Raw genomic sequence first — 26,418 nt, 5'->3', positions numbered from 1 at the left:
AGGGTGTGGGATAGGTCTGTGTTTCCCCTTCACAAAGCGCACCAATAATTGAACAATTAAACTTTAGCAATGTGATTACCACTCACCATAACTAAAAGCAGCTGTGTGAATGGCACAAGGCCACAGTGGGCGGAAATGTGGAGTCTGTCTGAGAACGGCGAGCTCGGGATGGATGAGGTGTCATCGTCGGCGCGTGATTACTTACTGCTCCAAAATAACAGGCCAAAACAAAAGAAATACCAGCTGATTTGTGTGATTTAAATAGGTGAACATAAAACAGAAGCAAAGCCTTAACAACATAAAAGAAATCCTCAGCCCGTACAACAAAACAACCGTCAGATATACGAGTGCCGTTTCACTTCCTTCTTATTTTTTTTACCTTGCAGAAAGAAAAGGACAGATCCTGCATCCCTTGTCTCTCTTGTTGGAAAGCAGATGTTATTTAGAGATCTGAGCCACTTTATCATTTTTTCCATAAATCCTCAGCGGCTTGAGTATATACCAAGGACTGCTTGGTACTGCTGCTGTGACGGTGTGAATGCAGCCTTTGTTTAGACGCAACACTGCCATCATAAATTAGCATCTTATCACAGAGAGAGGGGTAGATATGGACACACAATAATTTTATGCCCTAAAATGCTTCTATCCATGTTGCGGCCTGTGGTCTTCACCAAAGATGCTCTTTTGTATGCATTTGTGTGCATGCGCTGACCTTTCCTTTGCAGCGACTGAACCTCTCAATAATCTCCTCACACAACATATAAACAGAGAGCGGCACCCTGCTGCCAGCGTTTGGTTAACAGGGTCTGATTAGAAACAGCAGGTGTTCCTCTCTGAGCTTTCTGCTGCTAGGAGCCATGAATGGTGGGATACAGTAAGGGCTGTGACCTCTTTATTCAAGTATACAAAGACATTGATACTGCCACAGATCCTGTCATTACCGCCCTTCCCTCCCTGCCAATTAAAACCCACTTGTTTGATGTTCCAATTAACGTGGAGTTTAGCCATTTCAAATGTTGCGTGTATGTGTTTGCGTGCATACAAAAACACTGAGTATCCTTCCATTAGTAAATGCATAGCTTGATAATTAAAATGAGAGAAATGCTCAAATACAGAATTATAAGGCTTAAAATGTTGTAATTTCTGTTGTGCAAGTACTATATATGCTTTCTCGGTGCAATTACAGTGTTTCGTCACCACTCGTTCCTTCACTGCAGCACCACATCAAAAGAAATCATACTGTAAGTTTGTTTTCTAAACTGAGTATGTGTACTGTGATTAAAAAGAAAAATTACTGACTGAACATGGAAACAACTCATGGAAAGAACATGACCATTTTATTCACTAACAAATGAGTATAAAGTTTGGTTCTTTTTAGTGAAAAAAAGAAATTACTCAGATGAGGTGGTTCTTTTTATTGAATCAAAAACACTGTGGGGCTAGTGTAGCCCGTTTCACAAACAATATAGCAGCTGGTTCTTTTTAGTGAAACAACAGCATCTCTCTAATTTAAAGTGCTTTAGTTCACCTCAAAATATAAATTCTGTCATTAATTACTCACCGTCATGTGACTACAGTGGTTCAACCTTAATGTTATGAAGTGACAAGAATACTTTTTGTGTGCCAAAAAAACAAAATAACGACTTTATTCAACAATATCTTGTGATGGGCGATTTCAAAACACTGCTTCATGAAGCATCAAAGCTTTATGAATCTTTTGTTTTGAATCTTTTGGTTAGGAGCATGTATCAAACTGCCAATGTCACCTGATTTCAGTAAACAAGACTTCATTATGTCATAAGTGTTTTCAAAATTACAATGGTTCACCACTGGGGGGGGCGTGACTTTGGCAGTTTGATACATGCTCCGAACCACTGATTCAAAACAAAAGAGTCGTATAACTTCGAAGCTTCATGAAGCAGTGTTTTGAAATCGCCCATCACTAGATATTGTTGAATAAAGTCGTTTTTTTGGCGCACAAAAAGTATTCTCGTCACTTCATAACATTAAGGTTGAACCACTGTAGTCACATGAACTGTTTTAAATATGTCTTTAGTAGCTTTCTGGGCATCTGAAAGTGTTAATTATCTTGCTGCCAATGGAGGCCTTACTGAGCCATCGGATTTTATCAAAAATATCTTAATTTGTGTTCTGAAGATGAATGAAGGTCTTACAGGTGTGGAACGACATGAGGGTGAGTAATTAATGACATAATTTTCATTTTTGGGTGAACTAACCCTTTAATTCATTAAAGAATTTACCCTTATTGAGTCTACCTTTTTTAGTGAATCAACAACAACGCAAGCAATTTAGTCTGAAACCAATGAATCTTATGAATCGTTTTTTTAATAAGTGCTTCAAAAAGACTAGTTGGCGGTTGGAATCAGTCTGACAAATCATTCACTGAACTGAAACTGAATCAACGTCTGGCCCACTGAACTGCAAATTATTTTTTTCAGGCAGGCTGTATTGAAGAAAGTTTTGTGTCAGTACCATTACCGAGTGATCTTTCAAATCTTAAAGTGATTTTTTTTTTTTTTTTTTAACTCATTATTATTGATTTTAAATTATTTTATCTTATTATACAGGGAGTGCAGAATTATTAGGCAAGTTGATTTTCTGATCATATTTTTTTCCCAAGCACATTTTACCAATTCCAATCCACATCAATCTTAATAACTACTATTAATATTGTTTTTAATCATTTATAAGTGATATATAATTGTTCATGAAGGCTGGAAATGAAAAATGCCTTATATTCAGGTGTGCAGAATTATTAGGCAAGTTTTCTTTTACGGGCAAAATGAGCCAAAAAAGAGATTTAACTCAGACTGAAAAGTCAAAAATTATTAAATACTCATGAGAAGGACGCAATACTAATGATCTAGAAATTGCAAAGTTAAAGATGACCAAGGGACAGCAAAATCTCATTGGGTCAGCGGGGTCAGACAAAAACAGGTGGAAAAGAAAAGACACATGTTAACTGCAAAATAATTAAGAATTAAGGTGAAGAATTAAGTGTGAAACACAGGAACCCTTTAGTCTCCACGCCACATTTTCCAGAGCTGCAACCTACCTGGATCTCCAGAAGTGCAAGGTGTTAGGATCTCAGAGACTAGGTTAGCTAAAGAATCCTAAAAAATACCTGCATTGATAAGAATACAAGCTAAGTGTTATAAAATACATGAAGACTGGGTTTTAATAGGGCTTATAGACAGACAGCTTGAGAATGACTCCTATGGACCAGCACCACATCCTCTTGTACCACTGTTTGAAGAATTTATCCAGAATCTGGCAGTAGGTGTTTGAGTTCCTTTTAGTCATTCTTATCCTGAAATTCTGTCTTGCAGAGATGGACAAAAATGATCTTCCAAAACTTACTGCAATTCTGGAAGATAAATTCTTCAAACAGTGGTACAAGAGGATGTGGTGCTGTCCTTCAGAGTCACTCTCAAGCTGTCTGTTTATAAGGCCTATAAAAACCCAGTCTTCATGTATTTTATAACACTTCAGCTTGTGATTCTTATCAAGTGCGGGTCATTTTTTAGGATTCTTTAGCTACCTAAGTTCTGAGATCCTGACACCTTGCACTTCTGGAGACTCCAGGTAGGTTGCAGCTCTGGAAAATGGTGGCGCTGGAGACTAAAGGGTTCCTGATGGTTTCACATTAATTCTTCACCTTAATTCTTAATTATTTTGTGTTAACGTGTCTTTTCTTTTCCACTTTTTTGTCTGACCCCGCTGACCCAATGAGCATTTTGCTGTCCCTTGGTCATGCTTTAACTTTGCAATTTCTAGTATTGCTTTATTGGTCCTTCTCATGAGTATTTAATAATTTTTGACTTTTCAGTCTGAGTTAAATCTCTTTTTTGGCTCATTTTGCCTGTAAAAGAAAACTTGCCTAATAATTCTGACACCTGAATATAAGGCTTTTTCATTTCCAGCCTTCATGAACAATTATATATCACTTATAAATGATTAAAAACAATATTAATAGTAGTTATTAAGATTGATGTGGATTGGAATTGGTAAAATGTGCTTGGGAAAAAAATATGACAGAAAATCAACTGCCTAATAATTCTGACTCCCTGTATATTTATGTATATTTTATATACTACATGATTAAGAATATACCTTTATCTATTACAGAAAAACGTTGCTTTGATGATCTTTATGACGTCATATGGGAAATCACACACACACACACACATATATATATATATATATATATATATATATATATATATATATATATATATATATATATATAAAATATAGCCATATCTTATGTTGGTGTGCTTAGCCTACATTAGATTAGCATTGCAAACGCACTGTGAAATATTATGTGCAGGCAGATTCCTACATTAGTTGTGCACATGTAATGTTTCATCATACATGTAGCACTTTGATTTGAAGTACTTTGGACCAACAGCAACAGATCTTTGATGGCCTTTGACTTGCGACACTGATCCATACTATAATCCAGACGATTCCTGGAACTCTGCAGCAACTGCCATCAATCTAGTCTGACGCGCGCTGAAGAGCGCTCTTATCAGACACATTTGCTGTTAATGGTAGCCATATAATAATGAGAGAAAGAAGATAAAAATCATCATACCAACAAATTTGTTCTTGCATTTGCTTATCAGTAAAAGTTCTGGATAACAGGGTTAGAGAGCTGCTCCCATCACATAAAGTTTCAGTTAAATAGCCGCTGGTTGTTATTGTCCAGCTTTAGAGAGAAACCATACAGTTTTGCATTGCTGGAGCCTGCTATACAAATGCAGTTTATATATGCAAAGTTACTGGTGCTACATACAAAACAAAATCCCCTTCCCCTACACCAGGAAATTATCCATGATTCTAACTTAGACTGAATTAGACTAACTTTCCCCGTTAGAACCATTTGACTACCACTGAAAGAGCCTCTCAGGGATGGAACAAACTAGAGATTGTTCCTTTCATCTTCCTTTTAAAGAAATAAGAAAGCGAGGTAAATTGAATCAGACCCAATTTTGTACAATTCTGAGTACAATAATCCACAAAAAGTCGACATTTATAGGGCACCTTTAAATATCTTCCTTTTAAACGTTATTTAAATGTAATTAAAGATTAAAATAAAATAGCAAGGCTTCATTAAACCTCTTTGAAGGTTTCTGTGAAGGGTGAATCTAGTGGTTGTGAAAGTATCAGACACCCAACACTAGGTGTCCCCCCTTCTCCTCCAGAGCAATCGTATGTCATAAGATTATGATATCATAGACAGTAATGGCACCAATCTACTAGTTCTTCTTTTAGATCTTTAGCTATTCTTGCATGATCGACTGGTCTTAAATGAGAGAAGGGAATTCATTTATGAGATGGATTACTTGTTAAGGCCAAACAAAGAACGACCTGTGTGACAGTCCACCTGAATGCCACCTATGCAGTCTTGGCAGTGACTGTTGATGAGACATTAGTAATCTACTCTTGTAGCATAAACCCTAGGACCTTTATCAGACCATTTCAGACCCAAAATCAGAACGAAGGTAAAACTATTGGTATGTTTTTTGTGATTTTTTTTTTTTTTAATGAATAATGCATATAAAACAGCTATTATTTCTTTGTTTTTCATCTTTTATTTTTAATTTTTTTACAAAACACCTAACAATATGGTCCCATTAATGTTAATCCATAAACATTAACTTAATGAGCAATGCATTTGTTACAATATTTATTAATCTTTGTTAACGTTAGTTGATAAAAAAACTACTGCTCATTGTTAGTTCACGTTAGCTCAGGTCTATTAAATAATATTAACAGATACAACAATTGTATTAGTAAATGTTGAAATTAGCATTAAAGGGTTAAGGTTCACCCAAAAAAATTAATTTCTGTCATTAATTACTCTCCCTCATATCGTTCCAGACATTCGTTCATCTTCGGAACACAAATTAAGACATTTTTGTTGAAATCCAAGAGTTTTTTTTTTTTTTTCTCTCATAGAAAGCAATGAAATTACCACATTCAAGGTCCAGAGAAGTAGTAAAGACATTGTTAAAATAGTTAACATGACTACAGTAGTTCAACCTTACTGTTATGAGGCGACAAGAATACTTTTGTGCGCAAAAACAAAACAAAAATAACGACTTTATACAACAATTTCTTCTCTACCCTGTCAGTCTCTTATGCAGTTGATGCAGTGAATGTATTTAATGAATGCAGGGGGAAAAAACCTGAGGCATTTCTCAAAATATTATTATATTATACTATTAGGGGAACACTATTAGGTGCCTTGTAATCAGGCACCTAATAGTGTACTCAAAAGAAGTTCAGTCAGCCAATGGAATCACTTTGGGGCCCAAGTGGGTAAGATTTTGATGTGGTTAGGATTTGGCACAACTCCTGCCTCCTGGTTGAGAAACTCTGGATTAAAATGAATCAGAGAAAAAGATCGTCCTCCCCCCTCCGGCAGCAGCTGGGAGTGTAATTACCACACCTGATTTATACGTGATTAACACACGGCTATAACTTACCTTTCGCACCAAAGCACTGCCATAAGTTTCCTCTACTTTTCACCAAACAGGCGTGATATCGCAGCAGAATGGATGTGCGTGACTCTGGCGGGAGCATATGGTATATTTCTCCATCATCAATAATTCAAGCGAAATGAGCAAAAATTAGTCGGCCCGGTTACTGCCGAGTTTGTTCCGCATTAATTTTGCCGACGTGTTCTAAATGGGGTCGTTAGGCTGAAAACAAAGTGCCTCTCTCAGTGTATTTAAAAGAGAGAATTGCTTCGTGAGAGTCTTGTTCACGATCTTACACCTGCTCTCTTTGTAAATAAGAGTATTGTTTACAACCCATGCAGGCTATGAAGTTACGTGACTGATTATCAAATTTAGTTCTAATTGAGAAATAATTCACATCCTGCCATAATAAAGAGAGAGATCTGCCATGCAATCCTAACCGATTTTGCAGCAAGGCATGCTTTTAAATGATTGTTGCAATGATGGACTTGTTGTCTGCACAGACACACACACACACACACACACACACACACAGTCATATAGGCCTACGTCTGTATAACCTACACAATCCTTAGTGCTTCTACATATTGTTGGCTTAACCTCGCATGGCCCTAATCTTTCTGTGCACCGGCTGCTGTTCTAGTGGCACTCTGTCACTCACAGTCTATGAGGTTCAGCTGAGCAAGAAAAGGAAAAGAAAAGAACAGGAACAATAAGGTGAGAAAATGTCCCTCTCAGCCCAGGCTGGCTCAAGTGCCGGCCATGTGTGAGTGAAGAAGAGAGCTGGAGAGGTGGAGGACCATTAGACCACAGGGATTATTAGATTTTTAGGGGAGGTATGACCCCTCCTGTCCTCTCCTCTGACACTCACACTCATTCATGCACACCTAACCTGCCATGCCAAATGTAATTAATAGACTCTGACATTGTCGCAGTATTGGATGTTTGAGAATTGTGCTACTCTGTTACATGGTGTGAGAGAAAGAGAGGGTCGGGGAGCAAAGGTGTGGATGTCACAATGATTTCTAGAGGTGTTACTGTTCCGAATGGAATAGCTGTTACTTACTGAATGTTGTGTAGTATATACTCTGGATGCACCAATATAAAAATGGATGATATTGATTTTTTTATTAATTATTTTCATTATTTATTTTAAAAGGGTGGTTCATTATGATTTCACTTTTTTTTAACTTTAGTTAGTGTGTAATGTTGCTATTAGAGAACAAACAACATCTGCAATGTTAGGATGCACAAAGTTGAAAGCAAAGGGAGGTATTTTCTTTTAAAGAATTCTCTGTTTAAGGACTACAACAAATGGCTGGTAGGGACTACAGTGAGCTTCTTCCCGGGTTGGTGACATCACTAACCCTAAAATTTACATAAACCCTGCCCCCGAGAACACGCAACAAAGGGGTGAGGCCATGTTATTGCAATATAGTACATAACTGAAATGCAATTGCATGTAATAAAAGCATGCCAACATAAGTTATAACTGTAATTAAACCAAACTATACCTGTTCTATCTTCATGCAGCATATATTCTCTGGCTCTGTTGGTATCTTACAACAGTTCCCACACAGACGATTTATAGATTATTATGACAGAATATGCTAATCAATGACTTTAAGATATCCCACATCAGCTACATAAACGTCCTGTTGCATTCTACATGATGTCACTTCTTCTTGAATCTCTCCATCATTGTCCGACTTCGGTTTGAACATAAAAGGCTGAACAGTTTCTGACATCTTTAGTGAGTCTTTGTGAGGTAATCGGCGCTGCTAATGCTATGTGCTAACATGAGCTCTTGAAACCCGCCCTATGCTTAGGAGCAGCAGCTCATTTGCATTTAAAGGGACACACAAAAATGGAGCATTTTTGCTCACAATCAAAAAGTGACAAATTTAACATGCTATAAAAATATCTGTGGGGTATTTTGTGCTAAAACTTTACATACACACTCTGGGGACATCAGAGACTTATTTTACATCTTGTAAAAATGACATTATACCACCACTTTAATAATGTATTATTTAGACCAATAATTTTAGACAAAATATAAATAATTTAAATTAAATAAATTGTTATAACATAATGATTATATTATAGTAAATTATAATATTCTATGCTATTTTTAAAATAATAATAAAAACAAACATTAAAAACTCTTTTAAAATTGAATTTAGGCATCCTAACGTTGTAATGTACAGTATGGAAAATCGATATTTATTTAGAGATTGATTGATTGAGATTGAGATCGATTGATATGATTATACAGTTCCTAAAGAAAATCATTGTACCCCTTTGAAATAGTTTATTTGTCGTACAGCTTGAACTCAAACCCCATTTCCAAAAAAAAAAAAAAAAAAAAAAAAAAATGGAAAAACTAGAATAACAGGGTTGGAAAAGTCACCAGCCCCCTGATTTAATACTCCATAGAGCCACCTTTTGCTTTAATGACAGCCGTTAATCTTTTTGGATATGTCTGTACTAGCTTTGCACACCTAGATTGGGAAATATTCATTCTTTCTTACAGAATTGTAGTACCATGCACTACTAACAGTGGAATCTTCAAGAAACAGCTGGTTTTATTTTGAAGTAATCAAAACCACTACACTTGAAGTCAGGTGGTGTTTGATCTGGAAGTTGAATGCTTGCACCTGAGCAAGTTTATAATGGTTTACTCGGGGCTGATCACTTTACCAAACCGATTTTTAATAATACTCCAGAACATTTAAAAATGTTATTTTCACTTTGATTATGAGGGTTATAATGTGCACATACAGCTCAAAAAATTTTAACGTATTTTATTTTCCAGGGTGCAATGTGACAAAAGGTAAGGCTTTACACAGGGTATGATGACTTTCTCAAGGCAATGTATTTAACAGTGTTATTAAATTATTATTGGTTAGAAAAATTACATTTAAAAGAGCATTAGATGATGCAATAGTAATCTAAATGTAAAATGATCATGAACAATATCTGATAAAGTATCTAATATTGGCCGATAACATATATACCAATATATTTTGCATCCTTATATACACTGGGTACTTCTTACTATTTTTATTATTATTATTATTATTTTTAACAGTAGGTATTGTTCCACAATAAAGCATTGTATGTGAGTCACATATGACTATCATCTTGTAAATAAAATTTTGTTTTGTTTTTTGGCATTTTTATTTCAGTAAACATTTGAGTAAACATTTAAATTGACAGTCTGATAAAATAATGAGTCCAGAAAAAATTGTTTTGCGGCTTTACACAATAGAAATGAAAGATTGCTTGCACAATAATTTGTGGGATATTGGTATAGAATGCTCTGTCGTATTTGTATACTACATATTTGGACAAAAGTATTTGGGCTGGATTTTTCATGCAAATTTGCATACTTTGCACAGTAAACTACTGTTGAAATAGTAAAGAATATGCTTGTAATCTATTCTGAATATAGCCAGCATCTCAGCTTGCAATATTTCCTCCTCCTCTGCTCTGAGAATAAGTGCCAAATGTGGAGGTGTTCATGCATTAAAAGAGAGAGTGGAGAACACAAGGTCTCATTAATTTACAAATGTGGTTAGTTAAGCTCAGTCGGATAGATGAAAAAGAGCTTAAATCATTTGCCTAGCTTTACATAGTTCGCACCCTCTGCTCATATCACTAAATACTCACTAAACCATACAAAGCAGGCGAAACTTTTACCGCTCCATTGGTGCATACAGTAGATTTCAGTCAGCGTACTGGTTTGTCATTAAACACAGGCTAATGTGAAAGAGTCTAAGCCATCAGCCCACACCTGCTACATACTTGCCTGCTTTCTCGAAATTGCCAAAAGTGCAGCACTGAACCTCAGCGATATTATTAGTGTTTGTAATGGTGCCAAAGACGGCTTTATTTTATGTCAGAGTTCTTCATTTTTGTGCTTCTGCAAGGTTTTTTAGGTATAATATATTAAAAACTGAAATTTTGTTAATCTTAATAATCTGAATAAATCATTGTCTTAAAGGGATAGTTCACCCAAAAATGAAAATGACCCTATAATTTACCCTCAAGCCATCCTAGGTGTATATGACTTTCTTCTTTCAGCCAAACACAGAGTTGTATTAAAAAATATCCTGGCTCTTCCAAGCTTTGTAATGGGAGTGATTGGAGGATGAACTTTAAAAGTTTACAATTTTATAAAGTAAAATAAGCTTCTTTTTAGACACAAGTCGAATGCTTTTGGCTGTCACGCCGGAAGCTTGTTATTTTACTTTATAAAGTTTTAAATAAGAATGCAGACTCATGGATTCACTTCAGAAGGCCTTTATTAACCCCCCGGAGCCACGTGGAGTACGTTTATGATCCATGGATGCACTTTTTTGGCCTTCTAAATCTCATCCTTCAATCACTCCTATTATAAAGCTTGGAAGAGCCTGGATATTTTTAATATAACTCTGATTGTGTTTGGCTGAAAGAAGAAAGTCATATATACCTAGGATGGCTTGAGGGTGAGTAAATTATGGGGTAATTTTCATTTTTGGGTGAACTATCCCTTTAATAATTACTACATTTGAAGATGCAGTGTGTAGGGGAAATGCAAATAGGTGTACAAAAGCAAATACAGGCAGTTAAATGTAAATGGTAAAGTACAGGACAAGGCATCAACAACTTTTGACATTTATGAGAGCTCAAAGATGGTGTTTGTGTTGCTGTGGTAGGGGTTATAATGTGATGATGTGAGCAGTGAGACTGGAGGGTTCAGAGTTAAATGTGTTGGAACAAATGCCTTTCATTGGCATTGATTGTTTTAAATGAACAGGATGAGAATGGGCCATTTTTTTGTTGAAGCCTGTGGATAAAAGGTCTAACAAATCTTCAAGACAGGTATGATGGAAAGTAAAGGAAAAAGTCACACCGTGACAATTGCCTTTAAATGGACCATTATTGTAAATACATGCAGATTGTTCAAAATGAGATTAATGGATATGGATTGCTCAAAACATTTATACTGAATATTGACTCTTTCTCTCTCTCTCTCAGACTCTCTCTGTCAGGTGAATGTCACTTCACTGCTGGGAAATTTAACGTTGCTTTTAACCTGTGCTGCCATGTAATTACCTTGACATTTACCCTTCATTAAATCAACTCTACAGCAGCCATTTTATTTTTCCTGACTCTCCACATCGAGGCAGACTCCAGTAATTATACATGCTAATAATTAGAAACAGTGGGCTGTGAAATGCAGAGCAAATACTGTAATTTCCCATGATTCCTGACCTCCCCTGCGTTGTTCATTATTTTTGTGGTGAGAGAGAGAATTGAAGGGCAGAAATACGATTAGAGAACTGTGCAATGAGACCGAGTGAATGAGTCAGTGACAAGGGGAACGCCTGCTACTCCTCTCATTTCGTCCATGGCTTCCGTTATTATGACAACTGCCGGGGAATTGGTGCAATGGTGGATGGCGGTGGTAACGATCCACCGGGGACTCGTCAATCAAACTTCCCAATGCCACCCCGAATTGAAATTTCATCTGCATTTGAATTAGCGACATTATTCGCCAATTTACCTCAGAGTGAACATTTTTCCATTGGAGATGGAATTAAATTAGAAAATGAGTGAGTCTTTAATTTCCAGATTATTAATCACAGAATATAATTCACCTCCACATACCTTAAGGGCAACCACATTATCCTAAGTGCCATTTTATCTCCTGACCGTGAAGCTGATGCCCTGATGGCGAGGTGTCATACAAATCTAGCTTTTCAGAAGCAGATGATAAAAGAATACATCTCGCTCCATCATGGAAGACATAATATTAGCAGCACTTCCTGCCTGAGAGCTTATTTGACATGAAATTGGGTAGTTTTTAACCTATGCCGCAGTAAAATTACTTTTCTGTAAGTGGGGAAAGTCAGCATAATTTGAGATTTATTTTGATGGGAACTGGGTTATGTACAAAGACCGTTCAAAGGGACTGGCTTAGCTTCAGCTGAATGAAAGTCTTGAACTAGCAAAATAGTCAAGCACTAGATTTAGAGGCTGATTTAATTGATTTTGTGCTTGCTATGTAGATACCAGTAAGATTTTCTATAGCTATATTATATCCGTATGTACATTCTTGGCCTGTTGTGATATGTACTACAGCCAGAGGTGGACAAAGTACACAACTCCATTACTTGAGTGAAGGTATGGATATTGGTCAAATATCACTCTGTTACAAGTGAAAGTTGTAAAGACAGATTTTTACTTAAGTAAAAGTACAGAAGTAGCCTACTTGCAGTTAAATGCTTAAGTATCAAAGTACATTTTTATTTTTTTATGTCAACGCATTGTTTTATTATTGTCGTTTGAATGCACGCTGTGCCATCATGGTGGTCCAGTCAGTTATGCTCTATCCGACATGCTAGCTTGTGACTACCTTGAACTCATTTAAATACTTGTTTAAAAGTTACAAAGCTCTTTTCAAAGTTGAAAACATCTAGTAAAAGAAAGGTTTCTACATGTGTTTATTTGACAGGATTATGCTAAAACATATTTCTGAAAGGATTTCGTTAACATAATTAGCCCAACTATGTTTTTGTATGCTAACTACATTTTTGTATGCTAACTAACGTCATTGTCGAACCTTACCTATGTGTTAGTAGTGTATCCTCAAGGCTATGGCAACTTGGCGGGCAAATCCATAAAAATCATTTGTCCGGCCATACTTCATACTGAAACCAGTGGCGGCTGGTGCAAAAAAAATTGGGGGGGGGGGGCAAAAAAAAAAAAAAAAAAAAAAAATTTAGAAATGCAGGAATGAATAGGCTAATTGTTGAATAACCATTTAACAAGTGATATAATAATGTATCATTACTGCTTATCTAAAACAGGGGAAATTCAGTATTTAAAGCATGCCATAGGGCTGGGATCTAAAAAAAAAAAAAAAAAAATCTGTATTTAATTAAAAATTTTTAAAAAAATTTAATGGAAAGTTATTTCACATCCTGCCCAATATTGTCCTTGAAACAATGTTCATATTGAAGGCTATAAAAACAAACATGAATGTAACCTTGTACTATATGCTATATTATGTGCAAAAAAGGGGTCAAATCACATTAGACCTAGGCTATATTCTAAAATTTTAAATGTTTTTTTAAAGCAGCAGTTAAATACACTAAACTAAAAATGAAATTAAATAACAACAAAAGAACAGACCGATTATTAGGCTATTTTGATTACTCTACAACACTTTACACAGTTACTGCTATCGTACAAATACACTTAGTTGTAGGTTCGAAATTCTACATATGGCATAATTATTATGTTCGCCAAAAAAAAACAAAAAAAAAAAACAAATTTTCAACAACAAATATTTTTAACAAAATGTATTTTACTCAGATTTAACTCCGTCTGTTTGGCGCGCATGTGCGCGATGGCGCTTGTTCACGGAAGTTTGTGCTTGCTGAAGGCTCGTCCACGCCTGACTGCAAAATGGAAATATTTTCTCGACTTTCTAATATTTACAGATGGAGAATATGTCTGTGAAATGTAAGTTATGCACTGAGGAAATTATTGGATGTCACTTCATCTTAAAAAAAAAATATTAATAGAGGTATGTTCGTTTCCACCAATCGCTGCACAAGTTAAAGTTACGTATGATGACGAAAGCACGTTAGTGCGAGCCCTCCCGGAACCCATAGAGATTGCATTGCAGTGCCTGCAGTTCGAAAAAAAAGTTTTTTGAATGGAAGTCTATGGGAGCAGTCGGGGCAAATCTCCGCCAGACTGAAATGCCCAAAAAGAGGCGGTACTCCACAGAGCGTGACTCGACGCTGATTGGACTACATCCAGAGGCAGAACAAACAGCCTAGCAGTGACAGCTAGCGTAACTCTGTGGTTGAATGAGTGCCCAAGGCAGTCGACCGGAAGTTGAAGTCGGCCGCGTGCCGCCATCTTGTAGCAGAACTTCACTTGCGTTAGCATCCCATTGACTCTCATTCATTTTGGCGTCACTTTGACAGCGAATAACTTTACATCTGAGGCGTTTAAAGACTCCATTTGTCCATTATTTATTTCTAAAGATACACGACAATGTATAAAGGGCTCCATTACCTTCTATATTACATTATGGCCCCGTAGAAACAGTTTTTGTAAAAATAGGCTAACGATTGCGTCATAACCACTCGACTCTCTGTCGCACAGTAGAGAAATTACCGTACAGACAGGAGGAGAAGCTCGCAGGCAATAGTATGCATTAACTTAATATGGCGTACTGGCGTTACATTTTAAAATACTATACAAAATAATTAATCAGAATACTTACTCCTGCTCACTCACGCCAAAGAACTCCCCGCTCAAGCTCGCCGTCTCTGCAAGATTAACGATGGCAGTTTGCACGCACAGCTACTAGAAGATTTACATCTGTCAGACAGGTTGCTGACGTCATCAAGCTTAGTTTGAGTCTGCGCGTCAGAAACGGAAGTGCTAAAAATCGCTAAAAATGGGCTTCACTTGTCTCAATTGAGTTCCAATGGGGTCGCTGTGTCCATTTCTTTTACTGTCTATGGTTGAATGTGATTGAAAAAATCCGTCCCTTTCTCACTTTTGGTGGTGCGTCGCCCAATTGCCCTAATGAAGAAACCGCCCCTGACTGAAACTATAGATCTAAAATCACAGAAAATTTCCATTTCAAGCTTTCACCAGAAATTAAAAGTTTACATACCTCAATATGCTTCCACAGGTTGAATGGTGAGTTTTTCAAGGCTGTGATATGGTTCATTTTAGGCAAACATTTAAAACGCACTGTACAGAGGAGCTGTCCATTTTGCCATCAACTGATCAGTGTTCAAAAATGCTGGGAAATCCTTGAACTTCACATGACCCTACAAGAGTGACTACTAGGGGTGTAACGATTCACTAGTTTTCTCGATGCATCGATTACAAATCCTGACGATGCATATGCATCGATCTTGAAACATGTTTTTTGAATCGTGAATCGTTTATTTCGGTCGATAATCGATTTAAAATGCAAAGAATCGGATTAATCGCGATTCTATAGTGATTCATAGTGATGTCCGATTTCGAAACACTGCTTCATGAAGCTCCGAAGCTTCATGAATCTTTTGTTTCGAATCAGTGATTCGGAGCGTGTATCAAACTGCTAAAGTCACGTGATTTTAGTAAACGAGGCTTCGTTACGTCATCACTTTTTCGAACTGTTCGAAATTTCAGTGGTTCACCGATAGAGGGCGATGATAAAGTGAGCCCATGAATCATGCAGATTCACTGAGAACTATTAAACAAGTGTCTAGGGCTTTACCCTATGGTTTTGCCTGATCTCCGATCAGTTTTATACATTTGTAGATGTTTTAATTATACATTAGAATAATTAAAATTAATAATGGTAGTTATTAATCTCTTATTGGCCTGTTTAGCTTGAGCCATGGAACAAAGAAACAAGCCTTTAAAATTGATAAAAGAACACATATTATACAGACACTCTATATTTAATCTATTAGATGATTAGTTAATTCCATTTGATTGATTTTACTTTCAATAAAACTTTTGCAATACATTTGTTAAAGGGTATTTTTAATGCATGTTTGGCCTGAGTTTTGTTGCATTTACACTGTTCTGACCACTAGGGGTCACCGTGGAGACGGGTGTCAGATTGTTTCGAAGCCTCGAATCATTACGGCACATTTGCTTCAACTGTTTCAGTGTTTCACGAAGCCTCGATCTGCCCATCACTAGTGATTCAGTGCTTTAAAATATATAAACATTAAATAACTACATACGCGATTTGATGGAGACGTTGTGCGCCATCATTCGCCCTCACAGCTCTCCTTCACAGACACGCGCGGCTGCACTTTACCGCCTTTCACTGGATTGTGCTCGCGCTCAGTCCGTAGCCCACGTTTGAGCTCTCCTCAGGACGACCACTGCTGTTCACATGAGCATATGACAGTTCTCTATTAAGACAGCAATAGTCCTGAGTCAAACTGCTCAAGCCATTGTTAAAGCAGCCAAGTCATTGCGCGGTCACTATTGTTGAAATAAAACGCTTTTATTGCGTGGAAAAGTCGGAAATGGTTCATTGACATTACCTGAGCAGTTTCAAGGCGCGCATTTTTTTGCATTGGACGGAGCAAATACATAATGTAAGTGTCTAAATGCATACGCACAGTTCAATGAATTATAAATGAAATTATGAACTTAATGTTGTTAAACTGAATGTGCGAGGAAACTGCTGAAATAACTATACCATTAACAACACTAAAATAAGAACGCGCGGTTTATCAAGGAGATGCGCGTTAAAGTTGCGTTCGTTACTATAGCAACAGTAGAAACCCAGCGCGTTTTCTTTCAGAATCACCATAAGGAAAATGTTCCATATAAAGAGAACAAAGATGGCTTTTATAACTATTCTGTGAAGAAAAGTTAGTTTAAGATTAGTTGGGAAAGTGCATGATAGTCTCTCCATGTAAGCATTAGTATTTTAATGTAGGCCTATCTGGAACAGTTTAATAAGGTTGTGTAGCCTTTAACACTATCCTCCACTATATTTAACATGAACTAGGCCTAAAAATACCTTTAAAGCCCTTTTAAAGTTTTGGCTTATGTAAATTTCCACAAATGCCAATTTTTATAGGCTGTTAAAATAAAGTTATGTAGCATCATTGAGAACTAACATGAACTAACATTAAGAATGGACAAAAGGTTTTTTTGTTTGTTTGTTTGTTTTTGCCCTTACTTTCTGACCTCCTGAAGGCCACTGTGTAATTCACACCCTGACTAAGACATGTTGAGGGAAGCATTTCAATATCCCTATAAATGCATATCAAAATGCAGAATTGAATCAAATTAATCGAACCGCATCGAATTTTAATGTGAATCGTCTCGAATCGTTCTGAATTTGCAGAAATCGTTTTTGAATCAAATCGAACACCTATGAAATGTGAATCGAATTGAATCACTGTCTACCCAAAGATTCACAGCCCTAGTGATTACCAATATAGGCTGTCTGCAAAAAAAATACAAAAAAATTCCCAATCACATTTTAGAGAAGAAAAAAAATCATCCACTGACTTTCAAAGCTGTACATAGTAACGATTTTCGAGGACCTTGATAGAAATGTAGTGGGGTGAAAAGTATATTTCTCTTTCAAATGTAGTGAAGTTAAAGTAATAAGTGTCCAGAAAAAAAATATACTTAAGTAAAGTACAGATAGTCAAAAAGTGTACTTAAGTACAGTACTCAAGTTAATGTACTCTGTTAGTGTCCACCTCTGACTACAGCAGCCGCAGACTAACCAAACTTTCTGTGCATGCTTATAGTTTTGTCTGAATGTGAAAACTTTATAAATTATATACCTATACAATTATAATTATTATGATTACTGTTATTTAATTTATAAATAATAATATTTTAAATACACTTATAATTATTATTTATTAGGCAATCCATTTTAAATAATAAAAAAAAATAAAAATAATAATTATTCTTCATAAATTTGGAATGAAACACCCATGATATCTACACCATATTATGCAGTAAAACACCTGTTACACTGCTAACCAGCCAAAACTCACACATTTGTCAATTATTATTTCACTAATTCATTACTTTTTAGCATATATGTGCTTATTGGTTGAGGTTATTGAAGGTTCTACTGTGATGTCCACTTCAATTTACATATGCTCTTTGTTTTAGAAAAAGGGTACAGAACCACAACTGTTTCAGTAAAAACTCTCTATATGATTTTTACATGGTGTTTGAGCACAGAATCTATATCTGACTATGCTGTTTATTTAAAAGGCTTCTTTTCTCTATGGTGAATTCAGGCAGAGTTTGAACCATGACATGGCGGAGGGCAGCACTGCCATCAGACTGAACTTAATGCCAGGCAGTAATGGTGGCTCTTTAGTCAAACCTGAAGTCCTGGGGTACCACAGCGCTTCCTGTGCAGGTGTGCATGAATATTAATGTTAATACTTTTAAAGCATTACAGACTTAAATGTGACAGAGCAGCTAGCGGCTAATCACAGATAAAAGCCCATTACAACTCTAACTACTGCTCTGTCTGTGGACTGAGCCACTCTGAAGGTCAGTTTGAAATGTTTCAAATCAGAAAATGTGAATACGATACTGACTTTAACACTAGGTTTTATAGACTCACATTATGAAAATGGTCTTGTTTGAAATAGTACATAAATTGTGTCTAGTTGTGCTAATGGCTATGATGTGCTAAAGCTAATATGATATGTGGTATGTTTGCTGTTCAGAGAGTTTGTTCAACAGTTTGGAAACTTTACCTGCAAGAGAGAAATAATACAATCATTAGGAGGTGAATATGCTGTAGCCTGAGAAAAAACAGCATCTCTTCAAATCTTGTCTTTAAAGGCTGCGTTGTGATGCTGAAATATGCAGGTGTATAGACCAAAACAGACTGATGAGCAAGGTAAGAGGTCAAATTAACTTTAATTGGGTATGAGGTCGAATTAATTTGTTAAATTAACTGTTCTTGTTACACATCTAAGTGATTTGCTGAAAGCTCGGATTAATAAAGCATAATAAAACTTAAAAAGAACACGCAATTTAAGGAGACACAACATTGTTTAAAAGTTTGGTGTCAGTCATTTTATTTTATTTTATTTTATTTTATTTTGAAAGATTAATACTTTTATAAAAGTGACAGCAAAGGCCCTTTTTAAAAAAGATATACAAGATTTCTACTTAAAATACATTTCTATATATTAAGCAGCACAACCGTTTTCAACATTAATAATAATAATAATAATGTTTCTTGAGCAGCAAATCAGCATTATTTAATGATTTCTGAAGCACCAACTGACACTGAAGACTGAAGTAATGGCTGCTGAAAATTCAGCTTTGCTATCAGATGAGTAAATAGGAAACAGTTGTTTGAAATTGTACTAATATTACACAATAGTACTGTTTTTACTGTATTTTTGTTCAAATAAATGCAGCCTTGGTGAGACTTAACAGAGCCCAATACCTGATCTAACCCTTAAAAATGGCTTTTATTGGTGTAACCTAATGTAGTTAGGTTTATATATTATTAAAATGATTAATAAAACAAGTTTATTTTCATGTTACCATACAAAGCACATTTTTAAGTTACCTGACAGTGCTCCATTATACATTGCAATATGACTGAATTTTGATCCTGACACATTTTGCTTTTGAATGAGAGGAAACATTTTCTGTGTTGGTTAGGTCCTGTAAATAAATAACCAAGGTTATGCTCATGAACAGGTCAGTAGATTCGGAACATCCGTTACAATTGACTTGTGAAGAATTAGACATTTGATTTTATTTAGCCCTCCTACCTGATCAGTTTGATCAAGGATTGTTAAAGCTCATCAGATGCCCCCACGGTTTTGTTGAATAGAGTGTTTGTCTCGAAAAGACAGGGATAGTTTTCATGAATTGTGATCTTAGGTGGATGAATGAGAGAGTTAGCCAAAGCACTGAGCTATAGGGAATACTCTGTAAAGAAATATAGATAGAAATAAGAAGGGCAAGAGCGTATAACAGCTAAACAAAGGCTTATATATACGTCCAGCAGAGCGAGGTGAGATGTCACACAGCATGTAGGACTACAATCTAAAGCAAGCGCTACACTCCATCGCTAAAAAGAGATTAAGACCTCATGGGGTCAGTTGCAGAGAGATAACGCACAACAAACAGCTCTTACAGCTAATGCCTCCCGACTTTAACAACAGCAGCCAGCTTCACGAGACACCGCGCCACAACAATCCATCACCGCAAGGACGTGCTTGCCAACACGATAGTATGACAAATGATGGCTGGCTTGATTGAAACCTGACAAAATTACCTTTTATTTTATAATAATGTCTGGCAGCAAAGCCCAGCCCACGATAAACACAGATCCATCACCTGACTGTCACCGACCGACTCTCTGTAATGGCTGATCAGCGAGTTTAGCCTTCTAGACTCCAAACTTACCAGCAAACTGTCAACACGAGCCCGTACCGCCCCGACACTGACAAATACTCACCCTGACAGGGCCACAAATCACACGCTGAAGAGTTTTAAAACTCAATATTCACTGGCCACGCATCTGCGGCGCTCTTGTTAAAAGTGTATTACGGAGGCCTCAGCTACAAACACACTCTTTATTATTACTGTATTGACAGCGACTATAATAAAGTTGTGTTTTTGGAAAGCTCGGAAGATGGGAAAGGCAGGAACGGGGGAGAAAGACACAGCCCGAGAGGGGGTAAAAAAGCAATAGCTATAATGACAAAGGTCCCTTCTCTGGAATATGGTGAAATGGCTCATTGATTGAAAAATGTTATGGTGGAAAAAAACGTGAAAGTGTTGTGATTGATGACTCTTTCTCTCTTTAATTCCTAGCCTCGGCCCTGAAATACACAAGCACTAATACACAAAATGACTTTGCCTCTCACTTGCAACTGTACACATGTATTCAGTTCTCAGTTTCGGACCTGTCCTAATTCAAACCAACCAGATTATCGCACAGCATCATAATCATCATTGGCTTTTGTTGTTGCATCTGTTTGGTTTTTTTTTGTCTCATTTGTTGACTGAATTATACATCGGTTTATTGTCAAAATCATATCATGTAGTTTTATTGAAGTAAAAATAGTTGAAAATTCGGTAATTTACTCACTCTCGTCATTCCAAACCTGTATGACTTTCTTTCTTCTGCAGAACACAAAAGATTGGTTGTTTTGGTCCCCATAGACTTTCATTATATGGACAGAAACAGTTGATACATTCTTTAAAAAATCTTTTTGTGTTCCACAGAAGAAAATATCTCGGTAACACTTTATATTAAGTATACTGCAATAAAGTACTTGCAAATCATTTGCAAACTATTCGTTTCATTTATTAGCACTGTAATTATCAAAATATGTAAAGAGTTAGATTATGTTTTTTATGCTTTGTTATTAACCGTAAATAGTTTAGATTAGGTCACAGAAAATGTATTGAACCTTTATTGAACATTAATTGCAAGTGTTCCTTGAAATATTTACAAAAACACTAATAACCATTAACAACAACTTCACTAAAATATTGTACATCACTTATATGGTTAAGTTGTTAAAGCATAAAAACATTTTCTAACTCTTTACATATGAGCTAATTTAACAATAATATTTTTGTTAATTACAGTGACATTGAATGAAGAACTCACTATTTGTATATAGCCTACACTCTAAAAAATGCTGGGTTAAAAACAACCCAAGTTGGGTTAAAAATGGACAAACCCAGCGATTGGGTTGTTTTGACCCAGCTGTTGGGTTGAATCTTAAACCCAGCCTGCTGGGTAGATTTATTTAACTCAACTAATGTTTAAAAATTACTTTATTGATCACTTAAAATGAACCCAAAATAGGTTGGAAATTAACATTTATTAATATGTTTAATTAATAATAATTAAATAATAAACATGTATTAAATTGCTTTTTAATGAATGTTCACCTTTTGATATTATTGTTGCCTCTAGTAATTATGTGTCTGATTTTTAATTTCCAACATATTTTGGGCTCATTTTAAGCCAGCCATATAGTCATTTTTAAACAATAGTTGAGTTAAATAAAACTACCCAGCAGGTTGGGTCAAACATTTAACCCAACCACTGGGTTTGTCCATATTTAACCCAACTTGGGTTGTTTTTAACCCAGCATTTTTTAGAGTGTAGTAATATATTAAAAAAGAGACTACAGAATATAAGTATGGAGCCCCACGCATGACATGCAGAAAAAAAATAGTAGGCACAATTAACTTTTTTTCTTGCATGTCATGTGCGGGGCTCCGTACATAAGCTATGAATTAACTATAAACTAATATTTTGCAAATGATTTGTAAGTACTTTATTACTGTATACTTATTATAAAGTGCTACCAATATCTCATTCATGTTTGGAATGACATGAGGGTGAGCAAATAATGAAAGAAATTTCATTTTCGCATGATCTATCCCTTTAAATGTTGTAAATACGTAAATGTATTGGTTGTTTTAGCCCTACGATGACACTCCCATGCTTGAGCGTCGTCTCTAATCGTAGTGTAGTGTTCATCCTGGTTAAACCACGGCGGCCACATAAGCTCTGTCACACTCTGGATACGGCCCACTAAGTGTGCTTAAGGCTCATTGTTAACATAAGGCCAAATCTGTAATATAGCATGGACAATTAAGTGCACAATTTTTGTATAAATGCAAAATCTTTCACTGTGAATAATTCAGTCAGCCCTCTCCAGCTCGTTTAATAGAATGGCGGGAGAGTGAGGGAGCTCATTTGGCCGTGCAGCCGGGTTTAATTAGATTTTATGATGTATGGTATTGCTAATTCGGTGGCCCTCTGTGCGCTGTCTAAGGCGGCCCTTTGCTCTCCAGCTCGGCTGTCACAGACCCATTTTTAACCGTATTGAAAAATTCAGGCTTTATTATCGCCCAGCTCACTCACTCCACCCAATCAGAGTGCAAAGTAATGAGCTGCTTAACTCTCTCTCTCCCTTTTCCTCCATATCTAATTCCCTCTAAAGGAGAAGCACGAAAAGACAAGTATGAGGGAGGAGCGCACTGGCTATTGAGTTAAGAGGTTAGTAAAAATGAAAGGAAAAGGACAAGAAGTTAATGGAAAAAGAAAAGAGGAGCGTGCCGATAACGGACAACTGAAGAGGGAATGAGTGACTGGAAGAAGCTAGTAAAGGAAGTGGATGAGGTAATGAAGAGATAGGAAGTTAAAAATGTAAGCGGGGGGAGACTGAGCGACATTGATGTCCCGGCGTCAACAACCTTGCCGCATTAGTATTAGCAGTACTGATTCATGAGGGAACTTTCCCTGCAAGCCTGTAGCCATTAGCCTACAGTTCCTGCGGCTGTCACCGGGCCGTGGCCGATGCTGCCTAATGCACTGTTCCTGCATGAGCTACCAGCCTAATACATCTCACTCGAAGAAAGGTCACCACTGGAAGGCAAACAGATTGGGGGAAACACAGCAGGATAGCAGGGCATGGGAAGTGGGGGTGCAAAGAGTCTCTGACCCGGTGCCAACACATATACACACATACGTGAACAAACATTTCCCTGCTATTCTAGAATTAACCTTTCAAGCTGACTAGGTTAACAACAGCATTATAAATTTCCCAGAAAAGGAGAAATGTTTCATATGGAGAATTAAGAGGAAAAGATGGAAAAGTGCAGTCTGACAAGGCTGGTAAGAGAGAGTGTGTGTGTGTTAGAAATGAGATGAACGTGGCAGAAATGAAATTAAAGGTGTAAAAATTAGATTAACGGTCAAAGGTGTCAAAACTTCAGTTAATGAAAAATATCTTTCCACTTCTCTAATTACTTGTCTCCTCAAGCAGGTAACGGCAGGTGAGAGATTAAATGAGATTCCTGTACAGCTCATTGCAGCACTCCTGATATTTCAGTGTTCTAATATTTTGGAATGTTAGAAAAAGTGTAACATTTTTCAAGTATTTATATGAATTGTAGGACACATTAGTGGATTATTATTAATCAGTAATTTTTCCCCCCTTAAAAATTAGGCAAAAAAAAAAAAAGAGAGTAAAATAATATTATTTTCCAAAAATATATCTTGAATTAAGTTTATTTGTCTTACTCAATTCATTTTGATTTAAGCATAAACCTCACAACATATTGCTAAATTTGTTTTATACACAGAAAAAGGCTAAGAAAAAGGGTAATGATTATATAATATATGTTGATGGTTATATAATACAAAAATATATTCTCCAAGTACATATCGGATGCAGTTTTTCTTCATATTTTCTTTTATTCCCTTCATATTGAATGCAGTTTTACTTAATAAATAAATGTATTGCATTCAAATTGTTCTATATTTTTATATTTTAAAACTTTAACTGACATTCAAGATAAAATCCTGATTTAATAATGTTTTTTTTATTTCTTATTTGTTTAATTTAAATGTAATTAATTTTTTTTTTTTTTTTTTTTTTGCAGTGCATCTCCTAGAGGCAATTACAAACATCTAAAGAGAAAACAGACACACAGGTTTGGTACCCATTGGGGAAGTCCGTTTCCTGGCACTGAACCAATGCAAAAGCCACATTAAACCTACCAACCTCAAAATCTAACAGTATTCCATTTACAACTAATCAAACATTTACAGAAGTGCAGCTCCATCCAGAGAGAATGATTCATCAACCACAAACCCCATGTTCCCTTTCACCCCACATCTCGTTATTCACACTGTATCTCAATCTACCTATGCAAATGAGGCGCGAGGGCCGTAGAGAGCTGACTGGGAAAAGGAGAGAGAATGATAAACAAATATTCATCCATCCTGCTGAGGAAATTAGAGGAAAGAAGGCTAGACAGAGATTTGGGCCTGGTTATAATGCCAGGTTTGTGTGAGTGTGTGTATGTGTGTGTGTCACTTTCTCTTGCTCTCTCCATCTTTAGCGTGTGAATTATGCATGTGGCAGTAGCCTGTCAGCACCGTAGAGGTGAATTAACTGAGCACGTCGCAGCTTTTGTTATAAATCCCACTGCCTGGTTTTGTACCCGTTTTCCCAACATTCTGTATACCTGTGCGATGACGGATTAGCGCGCTGTTCAGATTAATGTCACCGCCCCGCGCCAGGTTCACTAGCGGGTAGATGTGTGTGTGTGTGTGTGTGTGTGTGTGTGGGGGGGGGGGGGGGGGGTAGATATCTGAACCCCAGGCCCTCGGATTGAGAGACCTCGATTTCTTTTTTTTTACCCTTCATTTTTTGAGAGACAGGCTCACCCCTTCTGTATGGTAATCCTCTGGTGGGGTCACCACAGGCTAGGCGGCTGTGACTGTTCCCCCATTACGGGCCCCATTTGTATATCAGGTTGTAATTACACCATGACTGCCCTCAGGCCTACATTGACCGATCTCACCTTTCAGAAATATACGATTCAAACACAATATAATTATGGCTGTATTAAATGACTAATGAATTCACATGCTGCTAAGTTCCCTCTGCAGCCGTCATTTGTAAATACTTCAGACGTAATTCTTTGACAATTTATTCTTCAAAAGCCGGTATGAAATAAGGGAAGGTTTACCTCTTAAAGGCCTCAATTTTTTCCCTCGTAGCGTCTAACTCGCCAATACAGACGTGAAAACATCTTGTCCCAAAACTCTTCTGTGGTTACTGAAATTTCCACGCTTATCATAAAGTCGGAGTGTAGCAGCATATTATGCTGAGGGCCATTTTTTCAGTGTTGCTCAGCTTTAAATGGTTAAAATCAGGGAGCTGTTTTGAAATAAAAATCCGCTGCCTTCTCAAACACCCTAGACGCATATAATGTTCCTGAAGGTGGCGACGGCCAATTCTTTCTCCCTCAGAATAAAGTGTACCCTTTTTTATTTGAGATGAAAATGTCAGTAATTTATCTAAGATTGATGATGTCTTACATTTGTACCCAATAAATGAAAAATAGATGAGCCCAGAGTTCTTTCGTTTAATATTTAAGGCAATATTAAAGCCTCCGTACAGCCAGTGGAAGTAGTTTTATTTAAGAGGAATAAGACTATTGGGCATTGTTTGCTGAGCACCTCATGTTTATTTGATGGGATTTTTGTGGCTTTCTGAGGAATTCAGACGCTATGGAAATCGCACCCATTGCACAGTATATCTAAAACTACTCTGTGCTTTTTATATAGCTGGCATTTTAGAAGTTTGTGTGTCTTCATTTCTGTCTGAATACTAATATCCTACGCCTTTAGCTATGTTTGTTTATTCTCCATACACTGCTATATATATATATATATATATATATATATATATATATATATATATATATATATATATATATATATAATATTAGGGGTGTAACAGTACACAAACATGACTGTTCTGTACATACCTCGGTATTGAAGTCACGGTTCGGTACGGGTTCGGTA

At 36.5% G+C, this 26,418-nt stretch overlaps 1 long non-coding RNA gene across 2 annotated transcripts in view; it reads left to right on the top strand.

The window, feature by feature from the left end:
• Positions 1 to 25,207, top strand: part of LOC125268787 — a 63,992-nt gene extending 38,785 nt beyond the window's left edge. For both annotated transcript variants that reach the window (XR_007184966.1, XR_007184967.1), the window contains exons 3-5: positions 18,323 to 18,447; positions 18,882 to 18,939; positions 24,483 to 25,207. This is a non-coding gene — a long non-coding RNA (uncharacterized LOC125268787). The remainder of the gene's footprint in view (positions 1 to 18,322; positions 18,448 to 18,881; positions 18,940 to 24,482) is intronic.
• The last annotated feature ends 1,211 nt before the right edge of the window (positions 25,208 to 26,418 follow it).

This window comes from Megalobrama amblycephala, linkage group LG5 (genome assembly GCF_018812025.1).
Source record: "Megalobrama amblycephala isolate DHTTF-2021 linkage group LG5, ASM1881202v1, whole genome shotgun sequence".
NCBI classification, from domain to species: Eukaryota; Metazoa; Chordata; class Actinopteri; order Cypriniformes; family Xenocyprididae; genus Megalobrama; species Megalobrama amblycephala.
This window is presented reverse-complemented; position numbering and strand designations above follow the sequence as displayed.